We start from the raw sequence: 7633 nt of genomic DNA, 5'->3' as shown, positions 1-7633 counted from the left end.
GAGAACCGGTTTTTCACATTACACCGTTATTGGAAAATTCTAGAGCATAGCGAGAAGTGGAAGTTGAGGGACCAAGATGTTCCTCCTTCTCGCTCTGGGGCTCCAATTGCCTTCTCCTCGCATTGGGGCTCCAATTTTTTTGGATGATGATAGTGATGATGCACCGTCTGAAGGAAGAAACAAAGGAAGGCCCAACGGGAAAAGGCACGCAAAGTTAGAGGTCCAAAAAGGGTGGAGCAAGAGAGGTTGACCTCCAAGATTGAGGAGATGATGATTGTTAAGAAACAAATTGTCAAGAGAAATTGCTAACTAGGAAGGAGTTAGCCGAGATCAAACATTGGGAGAAGATTAGGAAGTGCGAAGTAATTAGAGAAGACGAGAAGTGGAAGGCCGCCTTTGAAGATAGAAGGATCCAGCTTGAGTAGAAAAAAAGAAGAGAACTGGTTAATGATGATGGATCCACTACAATGGATGCTCTCGCCAAAGAATTGTGGGAGATAAGGACAGAGATCTTGCAAACAAAGAAGGCAAGAAGGGAGGTCTCGTCTTTTGCAGCAGCTGCTGCCTCCATCAATGGTGGTGTCGGTGGAGATGATGGCAACGGAAATGGCCCTTCCGCTACGATTTGAATCACTATGTGTCAATAATCTATCATCTATGCTATGCTACCTCATCGTGACTATGTTTTTATGTCAAACATCATTATTATTTCAACTATTTATGCTTTAAGAACGGACCCACATAAGTGTACCACATACTGCATACTTTTTGCGGTATAGTTATACGGTATGTGTTCTGCCGCGACATCACATATATTATGCGGTACAATTATACGGAATTTGTTCTACTGCGATGTATTTCATGACAAAAATGCCAATGTGGTTAACTCTATTTGCGTTTTGCGGTACGGCGGGATGGAGGATCTACTAAAGATGGTCTAAGCGGTATAAAGACTAGAAGGTTGCATCTTTTGTGGACCCGCATAGTGGCACCCCGTCCAGAGACAGGCGTCAGAAACAGAGGTCAAGCCAGGGACGGGAGCCGCGGTGCAATGCGTGGGCCGGAGACAAGCCTGCCTGACCAAAAGCCCATGTCAATTCTGTTGAAAAAGGCTAACTCGTTTATGTGTTTCTGTCTTAGCTCCTCGTCCACGTGTAATTTTTGCCTGTACTTGCAAGCTTATCTCTACTATATTAAATGGCTAGAGGTGGTGGGATGGTTGGTACGTCCTCTACTACCCTCCCTAAGAGGATCTCCAACAGGCGCGCTATATAGGCCGCGCTGCAAAAAAAACGGCCGATATACCGCGCGCGGGAGGGAATCAGGAGCTCCAGCAGGCGCGGTAAACGGCGCGGTGCTGTAAAAAATTTAGGGCGCGCGGCGTTTTGCACAAACCGGAGCGGCATATGTGACGCGTCGGCTACAGCGCGCGGCATCGCTCGTCCACGCGCGAAAAAACCCCCGTGCTGAAACTTCACCTTCCGCGTCGCTGCCCGAGCACCCAATCCGCGCGGCCGCCGGCGAAATCCCGACGATGGACGGCCCCTCCGGCAAACCACCGACCCCTCCCTACTCCGTCCCACCCTCCGCCGCCGCCGCCGCGCCGCCGCCAAACCCTAGCGGCGCCGCCGATGGCGGCACCGCAACGGCTGCTGCGCGCGCGCTCTTTGTCCCACCGCGCGGGGCGCTGCACGCAGTGCAGCCGCCGCGCAGATGGCAGCCGCGCAGGGCGCCGGCAATGCGCGGCCCGCGCCGAGGAGGGGGAAGGCGCCGTCGACCAAACGGCCGTACATCGGTGCCGCCTCCGACGCGCCGCCGAAGAAAGTGAAGGCGCCCGCCTCCCATCGGCCGCAGCCTCCTCCTCCTCCGATGAACCAGACGCCTCCTCCTCCGACGACGACGACCCAGCCGGCGCCTCCGCCTGGCAACCGGGCGGGCGCACATACGGTGCATGATGAAATGCCCGAAAGGTAAAAACACTACTTTTCGTCGAAATTGTAGTTTAGATGCATACCTAGCCGTATAGTAATGAATTTCATTGCAATGTAGAGTCGATGATGTGGCATTCATGGAGACAATGAATGTTGGATCCTCGTTCGTGCATGATGAAGCCGCCGATGGAGAGGAGGAATATGAGGATGTAGATGAGGAAGGAGAAGGGTTGATTGAACCTCGCCATCCCGGTCGGTCCGCCAACTACACCATAGCGGAGGACAAGTTGCTTTGCAAGACGTGGTTGACAATTGGAATGGATCCAACAACCGGTACCGATCAAACAAGAGAAACATATTGGATGAGGATGACGGAGTACTTCAACACACACAACACAAGTGGGAACGAGCGAACCATGCACCCACTTCGGTCCCGTTGGTCCGGCATCAACACCGATTGCCAAAAATGGGCGGGCGCGCAAGCCAACATCGATGTTCTCAATCCAAGTGGCACAAATGAGAATGATAGGGTAAGTCATTCTACTACTATGTTCACCATATGGCTCATATGAGAAGAATACGGTTCTACTTCATATAACTCATCTATTTTCTTTTCCGCATATGTGTAGAACTCTATGGCTCAAGGATTGTTTAGGGATGTGGGAAAGAAGAACAAGAAAGGCAACAAGATTCTTAACAAGCCATTCACCTTGCATCATTGCTATGGTGTTCTAGGGAATGAAGAAAAGTGGAAGACCCGCGGCAAGTTGGATGCGGCAACTATGGCGGCCAATGCTACCGTTGATGCAACAATCATCGACGATGATGATTCAAGTGATGAAGGCAAGAAGAGAAGCTCCACTCCTCACTCGGTCAATAATGGGCGGAGGAATGTGCATGGTAGGAAGACCGCCAAAGATATGAAGGGAAAGAAGGCCGGAGATGACGACATTGCAATGGCTATGGAAAGGATTGCAAATACACGGTTGCAAGCAAATGAAGATAGGAAGATGCAAAGAAACTTGGAGAAAGAGGCTATGGATGCTACTGAAGCTAGGAGAGCCGCTTTGGAGGAGAGGATTGCCGCCAACGAGGAGAGGAAATTGGCTTTGGAGGAGAAGGGGCAAGCCACGGAGGAGCATCTACGCCTAGCGGAGGAGGAGATGAAGCTTTTCTTGATGGATACTTCTCAAATGGATGAGAGGCAAAAGGAGTACACCAACCTTCTTCGCGATGAAGTGTTGGCCAAGAAGAGATTGTTGGTAGCCAACATGAACACTTCCACGACCGGCATCGTTGGAGGAGGCATGTTTAGAGGAGGCATGCCGACGTTTGGAGGAGGCATGGGAGGCATGACCGGCATGGGAGGCATGGCCGGCATGGGAAGCACGCCCATGCCCATCATGGGAGGCATGGCCGGCATGGGAGGCTATGGAGGCATGGCCGACATGGGAGGACCAACCTAGGGAGGAGTGTTTGGAGGGACTATGAGAGGCTCGGTGAGTGGTGTGTATGGGAGTATGGGAGCACCACCGGGAGGCTTCGTGTCTTCCATGAATGCTACTGTTCGTCCTTGAACCCAAGAAGATGAGGAAGAAGAAGAAGGTGTTGACTTGGAAAATGCGGAAGTGTGATATGCAAATTGTGTGTTCCACTTTGCCCATTTGAACCATATGTCGTGTGTCATTGTTGAACTACGTCATTTTGTGTGTCGTTCTTGAACTATGTGATGTATGTTGCACTTTGTGTTCATTTAAATTATGGTACATCATTTGTTTCATGAATTATGTGTGATTATTTGATCTTTGTGAATGCAAAATAGTCTAGAAAACTGTTTTCCGCGCCCGCGCGCGCTGTATTTTGCCGCGCCCGGCGGAGGACCATTTTTTCCGCCCGCGCACGCGCTGCATATTAGCGCGTCCAGCGGGGAAAAAAACGGCCCAACGCGCGTTAGCTGTTTACCGCGCGCAGAATCTGAATTTTAGCGTGCCGCGCGCTTGTTGGAGATGCTCTAATGAAACAAATCACGGGCATGCCCTGTCTCGAAAAAATTTGCGAATAGAAAAAGTCAAGGAACCGCATACCCTGCCCACGACTCCACGCCACCTCCCCAATACGACCTAAAATCATGCGACCCGGTGGTAGACCACATCTGGTGCCGTTCATCTGAAAACAGCCAGCGGCCTGGTACCAAATCGTAACATGCATTGCTACGTGTAGGATGCAGGAGGTGGTCTACCGCCGGGTCGTTCAAGATCGGGTCGTATAGGATTTATTTCCCGGGGGTACCGAAATAAATCCTGTACCCCCGCGCAACAATGCTTTCCCTAACCTCCGCCCTGTGCGATTCTGCCCTCCACCCCACGTCGCTCCCCAACATCGCAACCACCCCTCGATCAAGAGAGCCGCGGCGACATGGGATTAGCTAGACTGCTGGAGCGGGATCCATGGCGGAGAGGGTCCGGCGCCATGGCTGGCCATCAAATCCCCCCTCTCGGTGCCCCCCATGGGGAAACGGATGCGGTCGGCTCTCGGCTGACCCAAAGGATGGCGGCGGCGATGACTCTGCATGACATGGACGAGGACATACAACGTCTCCAGCGCCGACAACTAGCCCGGGACCCCGCCACCGCCAACCTGCACAAGCAAATCGCCATCGATGCCTACTACCAGGATCTAGCCGCATCCCATTGTACCTGTCCACCACGAGTGGAGTTTCAGCCAACGGCTCGTCCGTTTCTATCTGTTCATCACGAGTTCAGCAACGTTACCCCAAAGGTCCATGCCACCCTCTGTCTCCCACTCTCCCACTCGATTGTTGCCAAGACCATTTTGCTTATTATTTTTCCTGTGCCTACCCCTCATTTGTTTTAAAATTCATGTTCTATTTTCTTCAACAGGCTAATGGAGATTTTCAAATACTTTTACACAAAATCTTGCATCCAATCGGCTACACACAGGGACACATCAATCATTCTGTATTCGAGAGACACAAGTTTCAGGGAAGAATTGAAGTTCTTATACAGTTTTGGATACGACACTTCTGAAATGAAATCAAGTTTCCAAAGGAGGAGTCGTTTTCCTCATCGTGGTTTATGAAGTTGCATATCGGATTACTACCCAAGATGACCACTGTAGGTAACATTTCGGTTGTGTAGTTGCCTTAGCCCCTTGTACTATTTTTTAGATACCCAACCGTTAGAAGATAATAATCCTAATGTTTGTCCATTCTAAATCGATCACTGGTGCATCTAAAATTATTATGTTCTGGTTTGCGTGACTAATTAAAAGTAATACCTCGGGCTAGATCCTCATCTGAAATTGTGCAAATCCGGAACTGTTGAGACTAAATCAACGCCGTCTTTGTTTCAAACAATAGTTTGGCCATTATTCAGAAATAGAAGCAGCTGATGCTACATACATTCAGTCTTTTGAATGCAACTTTTTGAAAGTTGTAACAGCAATGATGATCTTCTCACCATTTTTAGTGATGCATTTTGTTTTGGGGCAATTAAACACCTTTTGTATGAAATTTCTCACTGGTTTTTATCTAGCGATTGTGTTATTTCTACTCATTTGCTTACTCTTGGCATCCTTGGATTTCAAAAGTTTGGCTCACAGGTTGCACGCCGTGCTAATGGTCTAGGAATGCACGTGATTGCACATGATCCATATGCTTCTGCTGATCGTGCTCGACATGGATCCAATATGTTCTAATTGAATAGATGTCTTAGTCCGAGGCCGCGCCGCCAACCTCCAATAGGTGATACCTGTTGGATATTTTGGTGATCTAGGCTGCTCTCCTAGGTCAGATCTTTTTGGGTTGCTACAGTAGGACGGTGCTACAGTAGGGCGGTGCTACAGTAAATGGCCACCTATCCTTATGTGTTGTCTTGATCGGAGACATCGATTTTGATCCAACGGTGCTGGTTCCCCTAGTGCATAGTGCTAAACATATAAAAGGGGTCAAATGACCTAGAAGAGGAGATGTTGAAGACGGCTGCTGCTCTCTGCCTTCTCTCTTACACACTCTCTCTCAAGAACAAGCCACCGATCAGGCTAGCACTAAAGCACTAGGAAGAACCTAGCACAAATTGCTCCATCCTGGTGTGAGCAATTAAACAAGAGGAGGCATGGCATCATCTTCAGACCAAGGTATTTCTGATCTTATTCTTTTGTGGCTCAAACTAGAGCTAGTTGATCCTGCTGGATCCAACAATGGTATCAGAGCACCTAGCTCTTAAGTTTGAGCCCTCTTATGCTCAAGTTCATGCTTGATTTATCAAGTTTATGTTAAGTATCAAGCTATTCTTCCTTTTTTTTGGCTTGATCTTTTTTCTGGCCCTAACAAATCTTTTGAGGCTCAAGGGTTTCAATTATGAAGTTAAGTAAAAGGGGGTCTGATGCAACAACTGAAAATCCCCTATTTCTAGAAACCCTAGAACAGAAATTCCTATGTTTTTACCCCTAATTTGGATCAAGAGTTTCGGTTATGTAACAAATTGATGGGGAAAGAAGCAAATTTTGCATAAATCTTGATGTTTTTCCCAAATCCGAGACTCTAATTTAAGCAATTATGTGTTTCCCTCCTGCAATAAAGCTTGTGGTTTTGGTTTATGCTAAAGATTTAGGGGAACCTATAACGTGATTCTTAAGATGATTTTCCCCAATCCGAAACCCTAAAGTGATGAAAATTTCCCCTGTTTTGATGCTCATGGTTTCGGTTAAGTATGAATTGAAGTGGGGACGGATTGATTTGATGCCATAATCAATCCTAAATTATGAAATTCCCCAAATTTTCGGAACCCTAACCCTAATTTAAGAATCATGGCGGTGGAAACTTACCTTATGGGTGTCGTCGCCGTCGCTGGCCACGGCGGCGCCGGTGCCACCATTTTATGATGGCGGTTCTGCTCGGGCACACACCCGAGAGGACCTGCCGTCCACCGCACCGGACCCCGGCGCTCCTTCCTCGCGCGCTCGTCGCCGTTGAAGGCCGCCGCGGTGCCGGACTTGCGCTGGCCATCGACGCCGTCGCGGGGACGCCCGCACGCGCTCGTTCGCCTCGCGCAGGGCGCCGCTCGGAACCGCTCGACAGAGCTGCGCGCTGGCCAAAGCTGCACGCAACTCCGGCGAGAGGAACTGGACGACGCCGAAGCCCTCCTCTCTGTCGCGCGGTGCTCGTCGCCGTCGCCGTCGCGCTGCGCGCCGTCATCGCCGTCGGGAGAGGAGAGGAGAAAAAGAAACGGGGCTAGGGTTTTCGAGGGAGCCGGGCGACGACGCGCTGGTTTTGTTCCAGCTGCGGTCGTTCCTGGCCGTCGGATTGCATCCGACGGTTCAGGTCGTCCTGGCATGTTGCAAATGGGCTGTGGCCCAAGAGGGGATCAGGGGGAGCAAATCGGGCTGGGCCAATTTCGCCCAGATTCAGTAATTATTATGCAATATAAAAAAAAAAATTGGGGCTGAAATAATTATTTTCAGGCTGATTTTTCCTGCATAAATTTATTATGTCTATTTTAGGACACATTTTTTTTTAATTACCATGCCTAGTTAATTTACATGTTGTTATTACATTTATTATTAAGTTTGTTTATGATTAATGAATTATGGTGATTTTCATCACTATAATTATTATGTGATAATGCTTTCGCTACAAAATAAAGTTTATGGATCCTCAAATAAAGTGTGGTTTTATGCCTTGT

This window comes from Lolium perenne, chromosome 6 (assembly GCF_019359855.2).
Source record: "Lolium perenne isolate Kyuss_39 chromosome 6, Kyuss_2.0, whole genome shotgun sequence".
NCBI classification, from domain to species: domain Eukaryota; kingdom Viridiplantae; phylum Streptophyta; class Magnoliopsida; order Poales; family Poaceae; genus Lolium; species Lolium perenne.
The sequence above is the reverse complement of the archived record's forward strand: the minus strand, read 5'-3'. Positions refer to the sequence as shown.